Here is a 14,134-nt window from a genome sequence, read left to right on the forward strand (position 1 = left end):
CGAGAGAGAGAGAGAGAGAGAGAGAGAGAGAGAGAGAGAGAGAGATGGGGGGGGAGGGAGGGGGGAGGCAGGTCCCAGAGCAGAGGATCTTCCTAGCGGGAGGCAGGGGTCAGCCGTCTGGAATATTTCTGAGAGACTGACCGAGGTGAGGACACCTGGGTGTGGCATGGTCTAGGATAGCTCATCCCCCTCCCCTTTTGGAAACTTAGTAACATTTAAAAAAAATTTTTTTATAAAAGAGAGATTGAGCGTGAGCAGGGGAGGGGCAGAGACCGAGGGAGAGAGAGTATCCCAAGCAGGCTCCGCCCTGTCAGCACGCAGCCCAATGCAGGGTGCGATCTCACAAACCTCAAGAACCGTGAGATCATGACCTTGGTGGAAACTAAGAGTCCGAGGCTCAACCAACTGAGGCGCCCAGGTGCCCTGCCCACCCTACCGGCCCCCCCCCCCATTTTTTTTTTTTTTTTTTGAAAAGATGAGAGATGCTGGGGAATGTATGCTCATGGGAATGGTCCACTCTTCCCATAAAAGAGGGGGTGAGGAAAGATGTAGGAGCGAAGAGAGAACCGAAGGAGGAGGGACACTGGGTGGTGTGGGAGGCCTTAGGTTGGGAGCCCGCACGTCCTCCATTTCTGAGGAGCACGGGAGAGAGAGTGTGCCCCAGGCGGGCAGGTCTGAACATTTGGGGGTGGGAAGGCAGTGGCCTTTGCTTCCTCACCAGCTGAGCTGGGCGCAGGAGGGGCCGAGGGGCCCGTGGGAAGTTTGGGGACACAGGGGAAGGTATGAACAGATCCAGGCAGAGGTGGGAAGAGACCACACCCTTTCTCGGGAAGTTGTTGGGGCGGGCAAGGTGGAGTGCCCTGTGGAGCCCTGCGGCCCTGACAGCAGGGGGAGACCAGTGACGAGGTTGACTTTTCCTGGCAGGGAGCACAGGCAGGTGGGTCTCACTCAGTCGTGATTCTCAAAGTGTGCTCCGTGGACCAGCCGCTCAAGCATCACCTGGGAACCTGTTGAAATGCAGGTGACGGGGCGCCACCCCAAACCTACTGAATCAGAAGCGCTAGGGTGGGGCCCACCCACCTGTGTTTTTCACAAGCTCTCCAGGTGATTCTGGAAGTCTGAGAAGCTCTGAACTGGAGTGGGGGAACCGAGGGCGCTGGAGGCGACCTGTGACCTGCAGGTCAGAAGGGCGGCCGTTCCTAGAGCTGTGAGCTCCCTGATGGATCTAAAACCCTCCAGGGGAACTGCCCCGAATGGAATGCTGTTTAAAGACACTCAGAGCTTTCCAAGGAATGATTATTTTGCAAGACAAACAATGTCCTTCAAAGGTACTTTTTTTTTTTCAAATCTAAATTTGACTATTGAGTTTTCTGCCCACCCACCGTGGTTTGAAAGGACCCCAGGCTCTCCTTTCTCTCCCCATGTCACGTCTTCTAGAGTTGTCACAAGGACCTTTTTGGGGCCTGCTCCATCTTTCCACATGGCTCCATTGCAGTTTTCAATTGTGTGGGAGAAAAGAACGATGAACTGGCCATTCCCCCGTGTGTGAGGCCTTTTCCTTCCCCGACAAAATAGAGACGAGGATGAGTCAGCTTCTCCCAACCTCCAGGATCTCCTAGTGACTCAGAGGATGGTCTGTTTCATGGGTAAGGGCTCCTCCCACGAAGTGAGCAGCCCTAGCCACCCCCTACCTGAGTCACCCGCCCTGGGTGCTCCCATCAAGACACGGCAGGGGGTGGGGCACGCCGAGAAAGGTCAGCGATAAGTGGACCAGGAAGGATGATGGGGGTCGAAAGGCTAGATGCAGGCGGCTAAATTTGTTCCTCACTTGGGGGTGGCCTGGGCTGGACCCACAAAGGGTTCAGTGTCTCTATTTGAAAATGGGAGAAATCGTGTATCCTACAATATGAGACTCAGCAGTGACCCAAAAGGAGAGGAGATGAGCCTCTGGGAATATGTCTGGCTGGAGACACCCTTTGGACCTTTTCTGTGCAAAAGAGAGGGATCCCTGGGGGTGGTTTATCCTTGAGGATTTCTAGGACAAGCTGTAGTCTGAGCAGGGCCTGTAGGAGGAGCCGGGAGGCCTCCACGGGGAGGAGGGTGGGGTTTAGGGCACTGAGCAGCTGGTATAAACACAGCAGCCCCCAAACCTTGGATTTGGTGCTGCCTGTTTTCCTGGGTCTGACTCCGTCAGTGTTTCTTCTCCTTCACTCCTGTGTCCATCTGTTTTTCTCTGTTTGTCTCCTCCCCCTTGTCTCCTACATCACAGAGAATAGTGAAGGCTTCTCTCCCCACAGGCTGTTTTCTTTCCTGTTTAGATGGTGACTGGCATCTCTCCGCTTATGGAGGCAGCAATCAATCCATCCTGTTTACTTATTGCTGACACGGTGCGTTGTGGTCAGTGAGGTTGTCCACAGCCCCCCCAGGGTGGGGTGGGGACCAGGGTGCTGACACACAGGCATACACACTCAGCCATGACCAGGTCCGTCTGCCTTACCAGTGCCAGGAGGTCCTGGTCTGGTGGTCTGATGTCTGGGATGCTGTGGGGCAATCAGCTGGGCCAAGGTCACCTCCTCTGCTGCTGGGGTTCATGGCCCAGCGTGCTTGGCACAAACACAGGGCTGAGTGCCTTGCTCAGCGTGCCCATTTCTGCACGAGGGAGATAGGAGCAGAGAAGGCAAAAGGCTTGTGGAATGGATCACTCTTCCCCGCATCCCCTCTGCTCTGCCTCTCCTGATTGGGCCCTTCCCTCCTAATCCATGGGACTTGAGACACACATTTTAGTTTGTTTTTCTTGATTTCCCCACATCCTATGCAGTGGCATTGTTCAGGATTGATCAACGATGTTTCCCGGGGTTAGTGGTATGAGTGGGGAAAGGGGCAGGAGGCAGGCCCGACCTGTGGGGAGACAGGTGGTGGTCATGATGGGCATTTAAACAGAGGTATGGAGGTACCAAGGCCAGGAAGATGACGCTGTTTTCAGGGTGCTTACCCGGGACCCGACTCCTACTAAACTCTGAGCCCAGGGCCCAAGCACACAAAGATTATCAAACAAAAAAAACCAAAGAACAAACAAAATCCACAGTAGCTAAGAGTCTAGGCGGATGCCCCTTGATGTTAGGAGAGGATTCTCGGAATTCCTGAGGTCATCTGGAGCTCACCAGGGTCTGCCTCATAGCCTGACTGTGTATCTACTGTTATGATGAAGAGCCAGACAGACCTGGGCTTGGGGGTGCCCAACTCTGCCACTCAGTCTATTTGTCTGAGGTTCAGATTGAACTGAGTGTCCTGTATTTTAATTTGCTAAATGTGGCAACCCTTCTAAGTCCCCCAAAGGTTGGCCCCCACCCTTAACCCCCCATCCAGAGGCCGTCAGTGGCAAACCCTGCATTATTCTGAAGTCTGGGATTTCACCTCAAAAATTCACATAAAATTTAAGCTCAATTCCACGTTCCTATCCTTGTTTTGATATAAAACAGCAATTAGATTATCCTAGTTAAAAAGCAACACATTTCCTGTGTATTTTCCCTTGGTTGTGAATTAGTTAAAGCCCTGCTCATCCTGTTAGCCAGCTTTCCAGTGGATGGAAGGGAGACCTGGGGGTGTTTGTGCTGTGCAAGAGGGAACGAGGAAAAGAAGGGCAGGAGAGTGAGATTTTCAAAAGGTCACATTTGTTCAATTTAAAGGCCTCCATTTTTGCCTTCCTGTTTTGCCTTTTTATACGTGTTTTTTATTTTTTTACATTTATGTACTGTTGAGAGACAGAGAGAGACAGAGCATGAGCAGGGGAGGGGCAGAGAAAGAGGGAGACACGGAATCTGAAGCAGGCTCCAGGCTCCGAGCTGTCAGCACAGAGCCTGACACAGGGCTTGAACCCACGAACCATGAGATCATGACCTGAGGCGAAACCAGACACTTAACCGACTGAGCCACCCGGCCACCCCAATATATGTCTTCTTCTTCTTCTTCTTCTTCTTCTTCTTCTTCTTCTTCTTCTTCTCTGTCTCCTTCTCCTCCTTCCTCTTCCTCTTCCCCTTCCCCTTCTTCTCCTCCTCCTCCTCCTCTTTTCCCCTCCTCCTCCTCCTCCTCTTCCTCCTCCTCCTCCTTCCACACACACACAGAGTTGAGAGAGACAGAGAGAGCATGTGCAAGCATCTTAAGCAGGCTCCACGGCCAGTGCAGAGCCAGACCTGACTTGGGCCTTGATCTCACAACCGTGAGATCATGACCTGAACAGAAATCAAGAGTCAGACACTCAACCGACTGAACCACCCAGGCACCCGTAATTGTTTCTTCTTTCACAACGTGAGAATCACTTTAGTTAAAAACATTGAATTCTCTTACCTGGCAAAAGGGTGGGCAAACGGAGAGCCAGAGCCTCCAGAAAAGTGGAGAGGGGGCAAGATGGCACATATCCCTTGAAAACAGTGAAGGGAGCTTTTAGAACAGTGGCTATATGTTGGAATAGCCAGAGTTCCCAGGTGCTCCACAGGCCCCCTGCCTGTGGGGGGATGGGAGCCAGGTGTCGGTGCTTTTAAAAGCTCCCCAGGTTATTCCAGTGTGCAGTTGAGACTGATACCATCGCTTTGGAGCTTTGCTACTCAAAGTCTGGCCTGAGGACCAGTGGCATTCAACTGGGAGCTTAAATCTCAGGCCTCACCCCAGACCTGCTGAATCAGAATTTGTGTTTTCACAGTTGCTTTGTCTGCAGTCTGAGAAGACCTGCTTTAGCAGACCTGTTGGGAGCCTCATCTTGATGGGGTGGTCTCAGCAGTGGCTGGTTTCCTTCAGTGGGGACCTGAAGGCCATGGGTGCTAGTCTCTCCATCACAGCCTGCTGCACTGTCTCCCACTCCTGGGTGTACAAAGTTGTAGGCTTACCCACAAAGATGGAACTTGCCTTCTTTGCCTGGGTCTGTTAGTGTCTTTCCGTTGATACATCATCGTTCCATTGGGACAACCATATAGTAGCCAAAGACGTTGGCTGAAGATCAGGTACTCCTGTCCTGGTGGAGAAACCTCAGGACACCAGTCAGGATATGGGGAGAGGACAGACAGAAGTATACAGAAGTGTGCCTTGACATCAGATGCAATATTCACGTACTGTATGGCTATGCAGGTCTGGTTTTGAGCCACACAGTCTCTTGTTTTCTAATTCTTTCTTCAGTCACATGGAATTGACATACTTATGAAAAGCCCGGGTAAGTGAGGTTGCTCTTTGCCTTTATCAGTTGGCTATCGCAATAACAGTGCTGTGTAACAACCGCGAAACACACAACAGTATTCATTTCTCACGTGTATGTTTGCTGGCTGGGTTGGCTGTGCTGCTCTCATGCATCTAGAGGTTGGCTGCATGTTAGCTGATCTAGGCTTGGATCAGATAGGTGCTTCAAGATATGGTCGGGGTGAGTTTGGCTCTTGGCTCTGGGCTGAGCTCTGGTCTGCCTCTCGTGTGTTCATCTGCAGCTCCAGGCTAAAAGGCTGTAGCTATCCAGGGGAACGTTTCTAATGGAGGTGGAGAAAGCACAAAAGGAAGTGGAAACATGCAGGAACTCTTAAAGCTGAGGCTCAAAACAGACCCACCACCACTTCTATTCCATTTCATTGGCTAGAGAGAGCCACACGTTCAAGCCTAACATCAGTGGGTGGGAAGATACACGCCACCTGTCTCAATTGTGGCAAGAATATGGATGCAAAATACTACACCGGGAAGTGAAGAATTGTGGCCATTAAGTCAACCCACTATATCCTCCTTGGGAATGAATGATGCTTCCTTGGGGCTACATGTCCCATCCCTTCCAGAACTTTTAAAAACTTCCTCATAGCAGAGACTGCTGGCTGGTCACCAAAAGTCACTTCTCTACCCTTCCTGGATTCACAGCTAGAACATATCTCCCAGCCTCCCTTGCAGTTAGGTATGACCATGAGACTGGTTTTGATCAATGGTATGTGAGTAGAAGTAATGTTAGTTTTCAAGCTAAGGTTTTCTTCTGCGGCTGGCTTTGTGCTGATGAATACAAGACCTTGATGGTTGTTGGAGGCACATGCTGGAATGAGCCTAGATCCCTGAATCACAATGCAGAGGAAAGCTGTTATGAAATAGGAATACTTCTTTATTGTCCAGGTAAGATATGAATTTCTGTTATGTTTGAACCACTGTGTTCTTGGGTCTCTTTCTTACAGAAACCAGCATTACTTATAATTAGTAAATTTCCTAAAGCCCTTCTTTGTTACTCTGACCTCTCCCCGGGGTGGTGGGTGTGGAAGTGCTTTGTAAACTATAAAGTGCTCCACACATGTGAAGTCTCACTGTGATCAGTGCTTGACTAATGTTTCAACACAAAACAGAATCTAAATCAGTTGTATGGATGTGGCAGAGACTGATGCTAATAACTACTGATATCTGGAGGGGGCCTGATGGCTTGGATATTGATTTTTATATCTCTTATTCCTTTTTAATCCTCGTCACAACCCTGAGCCACAGGCTCCTGTCATCACCCCCATTTTAAAAACGACAAAAGGGAGCTTTTGCCGAACTTGCTCAAGGCCTCACAGCTAGTCCGGTGCTTAAACCTGACCTATTGTTCCGGGAGGAAGCAATAGGGAACCATCTTAGCTCTAATCCACTTTGCACCAATCAGGCTCCAAAGACCCGCTTGGCTCATGGTGAGGGTGGGTAGAGAAAAATTGGTTGTACCCAAGGTAGCTGGTGGTGGTGGTAGGATGTGTAAGCGGTATTTAAAATTCCAGGCCCTGGGGTGTCTGGGCGGCTCAGCTGGTTAAGCAGTTAAGCTTCTGACTCTTGATTTCAGCTCAGGTCATGATCTCACAGTTGTGGGATTGAGCCCCGTGTTGGGCTCCACACTGGGCGTGGAGCCTGCTTAAGATTCTCTTTTCCTCTCCCTCTGCCCCTCCCTGGCTTACCTTCTCTAAGAAATGATAAGATAAGATAAGATAAGATAAGATAAGATAAGATAAGATAAGATAAGATAAGATAAAATAAGTTCTAGGCCCTAATCTGAAACTGTGTACCCTAGAAATCCATTCTTGAAGATAAGAGAGAGGTGTGTATTCCTTGAGGCTTCTGCTTTGTAATAGATTATCTGTACGATGGCGACCAAGGATTCCTTGCACTCTTGTGTGCTCATTTTCTATGGGTTGAATTATGTCTCCCCCATACGTTTATTGGATATGTTGGAGTTCTAATCCCCAGTACCTCAGAATATGACCGTATTTGGAGATAGTGTCTTTACAGAGATAATCAGGTAGAAGTGAAATTATTAGGATGAGCCCTAATCCACAGGTGTCCTTATAAGGAGGGGAATTTGGACACAGAATAGGGGCATGCACACAGGGGGAACTTGTGAGAAGATGAATATGAGGACAGAGATTGGGGTGATGGATCTACAAGCCCCTGAACACCAAAGATTGCCAGCAAAGCACCAGAAACCGGGAGACGGCAATGAAACAGATTCTCCCTGGCAGAAGGAAGCGAACCTGTAGACACCTTGATCCTGGGCTTCCAGCCTCCAAAAACTGTGAGACAAGGAATGTCTGTTGATTAAGCCATCTACTTTGTGCGACTCTCCTGCAGCGGCCCTCCAAACTAATACCACACTGCACACTTCCTATCAAGAGGTGGAGTCCGCTTACCCTCCCCTTGAATAGGGGCTGGCTTGGTGACTTTCTTAAGCCAATAGGGTGTGGTAGAAATAATGAAATGGCACGTCTGGGTCTACGCCTCAAGATGCCTGGCAGCTTCCATTTCACCCCAGAGAGAAGCCCGGCTGCCATGTTGTAAGGAAGTCCAGGCTATTCTGCAGGAGAGGTCCCATGGAGAGAGAAACCGTTTGGATTGTTCCAGCCCCAGTCAAGCACGCGGCAGAAGAGCTGTCTAGCTGAGCCCAGTCCACCCAAAGAGTTGTGAGAAATAAGAAATTGTTGTTTGGAGCCACTGAGTTTTGAGGGTGGTTTGTTATGCAGCGAGAGACAACTGACATGTCTTTAGGCAAGTGTTCTGGCACCTCGGTCACAGTCATCCTTACAGCCAGATGCCTCCAGGGCCGTCCTTGCTACCATCTTCCTGAACGGATTCTGGGTGACGCCTGTCTTCCCACATGCTCGCTTCCACATAAAAATCTTCAGTGGTGCATCTGGTTGCAGGGCCTGGTTGGTGCCAGCACCCCAGCTGCAGAGAAGACTGGGAAGGAGCATTTTTGGTTTTGGAGAAGGGGGGGCAGGGTTCGTGCTCCTGGAAAGTTCCCAGCACACAGCTCTGGGTCCATTCACCTTCTAATTGTAAACAGTGCCCTGACATCACCCTTCCTCACTCCGCATCCCTGTGGTTAGGATGGGACTGACTCCAGGGCCGGGCATGTGATTCAGGCCCAAACAATGATATGTGACCCAGCAGAGCCAACTTGGTGTAACCTTGGCTTTTTGCTGGGACAGCTGAAAGCAACGAGGACTTGAGCTGTGAGGTTGGTACTTACAGCTGCTGGTGGCCATCTTGCCACATCAAGGAGCAGAGAAGAGAGATAAGGACAGGAAGACTAAGTCTTGGTAGTTTTCAAACCTCTTGGTGTGCAGATCTCAGACCATTGGCGTCTTCTGTTATGTGAGCATATACATGTCCTATTTGCTTACACCAGGCCATTCTGAGTAGTTTTCTGTCATTTGTAATCTGTCAAGCCCACGTTAGCATTTTTATTGAATCCAATGACTCTTTGGAGTAGGTATTATTTATTAGTCCCATTTTATAGATGAGAAAACTGAAGCACAGGGAGGCCACATGGAGGCAGAGTTCAAACCCAGGAAATCTAATTCTGAGAGCCTACTCAAAAGCATGCTGCTTCCTTGGTGACAGGGAAGGATTCACTGAGGAAGGTGACATTAAACTCGAAGGGGATACAGGGGTTTGGGGCAGAAAGGCTTTCTGGGTGAAGGGACTAGCGTGGGCAATGACCAGGACTTTTCTACTGAGAAGAAACTTCACCTCAAATGCACCATGTCCTTGCCTCTTAACCAGTACGCTTAGTGGGTCCCTTTTGCAGGGGAGCATCAAACCCCATTTCTGTAGGGTCACCTCTGCTCTCCTGGCCTCCACTCATGCGGACCTATGCTCTGCACTGGGACTGGCTGTGAGGTGTAGGTTAGATGTGGCACCCTCCTCACCCTGAAAGACAGTTCAGGGCAGGGGCCTGGCTTCCATCCAAGGCATCCCCCCCTTGGACTGGGTCTCTATCAGCTCCAGGAGGCCCTGGAGATGTTCACAGAATGAAATGGTCAGAGACCAAGTGACCTTCTCCATAAACGGGCACAAACGAAAACTCTACAAGGGACCAGAGCAGTGCTTGCAGAATCTCAAATGGCGAATAAACAAGTAATTTCCAAATAACTATGATTTTTTAAAAAAGGAAAAGAAAAAGTGACCCTCACCCCTATTTGCTTCGGTTTCACACCTATTTGCTTCGGTTTTGTTTTTTTTTATTAAACCAAGGATGAGGCAGCGCGTCCCAGCGAAGGCTATTTTCTTACAGAGGCCATTTCCACGTAATGGGCTGCGAAGTGACAGGCTGTGGCGGTGTGAGTGCGCCCTGCGCAACCCCCTACTGTCTAGGATTGGAGACTGAGGCGCGGAGGTCTCAGAGGCGGGGTAGAGGGTGGTGGCGGTGGCGGTGGCCGGGGAGGCAACGGGTGTTGGGGAGAAAATGAGGTGGCCCTTGGGGACGAACCCACTGACCCCAACTAAGATCCAGCGAAGGGTCTGTGGGAGTGAAGGCAGCTCCGGGAGGAGAGGGGCGCCCCTTCCCTCCAACTCTGCGGGTAAACTGAGGCCCGCGTCCTGGCTCTGCTGGTCGCCTGGCAGGCAGCCTGGACCCGAGTTACGCCCAGCATCGGGCCGGCAGGGCTGGGCTGGTTACTCTCCTTTTGGGGATGAGTGAGTACGTTTGGCGCCCAGCTAGAGACGAAGCGTTGGGCCGGGGGCTTCGGGGGCGGGCCCCCACCCCTCCTCCCGGGGGCCCGCGGCTCCCGCGGCCCCCGCGGCCCCCGCCTCCCGGCTCCCTGGGGGCCGGGCTTGGGGAGGAGCTTCGCGCGTCCCCGCCCCGAGGCGGAGCAGGGGGCCGGGCCCAGGCGGACCTGGCGGGGTGGGCCGGGGACGCGAGGCGGAGCGGGGCCCCACGCAGGCCGCGGCGGCTGGCTCGGGCCCCTACGGTCCCGGCGGCGGCTGGAGGAGGAAGCCAGACGGCTGGAAGAAGAGGGGAGGAGGAGGAGGAGGCCGAGGCTGGAGCGCCGCTCGCCACAGACTCACTTCCCCGGCTCAGCAGGGAAAGGTACCGCGCGTCCGCCCCCCAGTCCCCCTGCCCCCCCTCCCCCCCGTCCCGAGCCCCCGGCCCTCGCTCACGCCCGCAGGGGCTGCGGCCGCCGCGGGAAGGTGAGGGGCTCCGAACGGCCCCGAAGGCTCCGGCGGTCCGGGGCTCCGGCGGCCAGAGCGGCGCTCGCGCGGGAGGGCTGGGGTGCGCGGCGGTGCCGGAGGCTCGCGGACAGCGGTGGGCGCCGCGCCCCCTCGCTCGCGCCGGGGGAAGCGGTGGTCCGGCCCGGGGCGGTGATCCCGGGGCTGGGGCTGCGCTGGCCAGGCCAGCGCGCGGGGGTGGAGGGCAGGCCGGACCCTCCCCGAGCTCCGTGCAGCAGGGGAGAGCCCCGGGCGCCCGGCGGGCGCGCTCGGTGGGCGCAGACAAAGCCTGGCGCGGGCGCCCCGCGGCGACTCGGGCGGTCCGGGGGGTGGGCGCTGGGGACAGAAGAGAAGGCGCCGGGGCGACGACCGGGACTCGGGGAGAGGCTGGGCCGCCCTCCCTCCGGCTGTCCGGGTGGTCTCGGGGGCGGGGAGCCGCTCTCTCCAGAGGGCCAAATAGGGAGCCAGGCTGGGAAAGGGGTAGGGTGTGTTGAGTGCTCACTTTGGGGGAGGGACTGAGGGAGGCCACTGCCTTGGGGGTTGGGCAGGTGAAGGGCCGGTGGACCCCCTCTGAGCTAGTGCTAGGAAGGGGCCAGAGCCTCGACGCGATAAGTGCAGTGGCTGGCACGAATGGTAAGATGTGCCCACAGGTTGTTTGCAGAACCTGCTGGTGGTGACACATCCGTGCCAGTCCGTGGGGGGCAACTTGGTGTTTGGAACAAGCCCCAGGGGTCGTTGGAGTGGGCACGAATGCAGGGTTGAGTAGGCGTGCATCGGAAAGTGTGTGCAGTGAAGGCCTCACGTTTGCCCCCCCCTTCCCTCTTGTTGGGGGGGGGGGGGCAGGGAGAAAGCATTCCAGTTCCCGCCACAGGCCCATGCCTCCACTTGGCTCCAAGGTGGTCTGCTCCCTGTCCCACACTCCGATTACTTCCCCTCTTTCCAGGGGTAGAAGTGGCTTCCTATCCCCCGATTCCCAACAGGATAAGAACATGCCTTAATACCCTCCACCCCTCACTTATCGCTCCTTTTTTTGTTTGTTTGTTTTAGTTTTTCCTTCATCCTTCATTCCCCCTCAGCTACAGATCTACTTCTTTACTTCTTTTCACAGCAGAACTTCTGCAAAGAGCTGTCTGCACTTGCTCCTCTGGAGCACATCCCTCGGGTCCTTCAGCTCACCTGACCCGGCTTGGTCCTACCACTTCACCGCAAACTGCCCCAGTCAAGGTCTCCAGTGATTCCCACGCCCCTGCAGGCAGGTCTTCCTTGACGACCCCCCCCCCCCCCCCCCCCCACCACACACACACCTTGGTCTTGTTGATCTCTCTTTCTAGAGTTAGTATCCTCTCTTGACTTCTGGTTTGCTTCCTCTCTCCCTGGCTAGCCCTTCCTTCGTTGTCTTTGGGGACAACTCCTTCATTCAGCTCTAAAGGTTGGGGGATCCCAGGGCTCTGTCCTCAGCCCCTCCGCTCTCCTGACTCCCCACTGTTTACCTATCCTCCAAGCCCTCATTCTTTCTTCTGATTTTTCAAATCAAGCATCACTTTACAAACACACTGATCTTAAATGTACATCACTTCTCTTCTCATGATTTTAAGTAGCGGATTTTGTCACCAGCTGCAGCTTCTCTAGCTAGCCACCCATCTGATGGTTTAGGGTATCCTGGATGTCTCATAGGTATGCAAACTTCATATGGATGACACAGAACCCTGGCCGCACTCCCCAGATGTGACCTTCCTGGGCCTTCTCTAAGTAGCCGATAACCCACCTACCTTTAAAGGCAGGACCAGATGGTACCAGCTCCTCCCTTTGCCCCCCTCCCCACGTCCAGTGCAACAGCAAGTCCTTTTGACCCTTGCTGCAAAATCTATCTCAGGCTTGTTCTTCATGCTCTGACTTCACTGCTATGGCCCCAGGCCGTTGCCCCAGGCCAAGCCACCTTTTGGGTCTTGCCCAGGTGCTGTAGTAGCTGCTACCTGCTTTCCCCCAAATTCCCACTTGCCCACCTCAGATCTATTTTAACAGAACAGCAAGAATGATTTAGAAAAATAGTGATTACATAATCACATTCCTTTAAAACCCTTAATAGCTCCCTACTGCCATTGGAATAAAATTTCAAAGATCAGACCCTCCATGATCTGGCCACTGCTAACCTCCTCCACCCTTATCCTGACCATTGTCCCCTTTGCGTTCTTCCTGATCGCCGCATCTGAATCACTTCTGCTCCTTGAACACGCTAAACTTTTTCCTTCTCTGGGCCTTTGCTTGTGTCGTTTCCTCTGCCTGGAATGTTCGTCCAGGGTTTTCTATTGGGCTGGCTCTGCTCCTTCTCATTGTCAGGTCTCAACTTAAATGTGCCTTCCCAGTCTTGGTAGAGGCCCCCTCCCCACTCCCCTGTAATTTGTCATAGCACCTGGTTTCTTTCCTTTCTTAATTATATTTATCACAGTCCATACTATTTGTTGCAGTTATCTGTTTACTTTGTCCGGCTTCTCAAGTGCTGGACCTTGACTGAATGGCCCATTGCTGCATCCAACACAGTCCCTGGCTGACTCTCAGGAAATCTTGAGCCAGGTGGGAAGGTCAGGGCCGGGTTAGGGAGAAAGACATGCGTATTGCGGTCAGTGCAGGAGCAGTGACCCCAAGGATTTTTATTTTCTTTCCACAAAAGCAGTTGTATAAACTGCTGTAAAAATTGGAGAGGGCCAGTGGGATGTGAAGAAGGGACATGGGGAGGGTACAGGAGGCTTAAAAGCAGGCCTCTCTGCTTAGGGAAGATTGGGCAGGTCTGGGGGGTGTAGAGTTGGTGTGGGTTGTGGTGGGTTGGGCATAAATGATTTCCTTTGCTCTCTTTGGTTGAAATCCAGGCTGGGTCCACAGAGGGCTGTGTGTGTGTGTGTGTGTGTGTGTGTGTGTGTGTGTGTGTTTTCTCTAAGTCAGGAGATGGGGGTGATCTGGGCGGACAGAGATTTATTTCAGGCCTATCCCTTGGGTGCCTGCTGGGTGCCCAGCCCTGGAGGACAGGAGTTGGAAGAAGAAGCTGGAGCTGAGCATCTTTCTATAGACCCTTGTCTCTCCACCCACAGCTCTCTTCTTTGCACAAAGGAGGCAGCTGAGAATTAAATTGTGTGGCTGGTGATCTCAGAATGGAGAGCTAAGAGCTAGGGGACCTCAGATCTGGGAGAGCCCTGAATAGAGGGCCAAGCGACACTGTGAGGGGAACAATGGAATAGGGGCTAAGGGTTCAGATCTAAGGTCAGGCTGACATGCCTGCGAAAGGTCTTGAGCTGGAATAGGTGGGAGCAAGGAGAATATCCTGGGTGGGAAAAATCAAGCAGAGGCCAAGAGGCTGGGCCAGGGACCTGGTATACTCACTGGGTGCCACACAATGGCCTAAAGACCTTGCAAATATTAACTCCTTTACTCTTCTTAACAGCTCTAGAATGTAGGTCTCATGCCCATTTTACAGATGGGAAGACTGAGGCACAGTCCTATAACTCAGTAGTGACAGAGTGAGGATTTGAACCTCCAGAAATCTGGATTTGGCTCCAGAATCTGTGCTGTAAACCACTCCACTGTGACACTTCTCCCCTGCCACTCACATCCACACCAGCTGAAGGCTTCTTAACTAACAAGTGCTTTTGCCTGACTCCCAGAGGCGCCTGGCCTTGGAGGCTGGGGAGGT

The 14,134-nt window shown here is 52.9% G+C and overlaps 1 protein-coding gene across 5 annotated transcripts in view; it reads left to right on the forward strand.

Moving 5' to 3' along the window:
- Positions 1–10,148: 10,148 nt before the first annotated feature.
- SMOX (spermine oxidase) overlaps positions 10,149–14,134 on the forward strand; it is a 57,460-nt gene continuing 53,474 nt past the window's right edge. For 4 of the 5 annotated variants that reach the window (XM_023251425.2, XM_023251426.2, XM_023251422.2 and 1 more), the window contains exon 1: positions 10,149–10,333. The gene's annotated coding sequence lies outside the window, so the exon portion shown is untranslated. The remainder of the gene's footprint in view (positions 10,334–14,134) is intronic. The other variant, XM_023251423.2, reaches the window with a different exon arrangement.

The sequence above is a fragment of the Felis catus genome, chromosome A3 (genome assembly GCF_018350175.1).
Source record: "Felis catus isolate Fca126 chromosome A3, F.catus_Fca126_mat1.0, whole genome shotgun sequence".
Taxonomy (NCBI): domain Eukaryota; kingdom Metazoa; phylum Chordata; class Mammalia; order Carnivora; family Felidae; genus Felis; species Felis catus.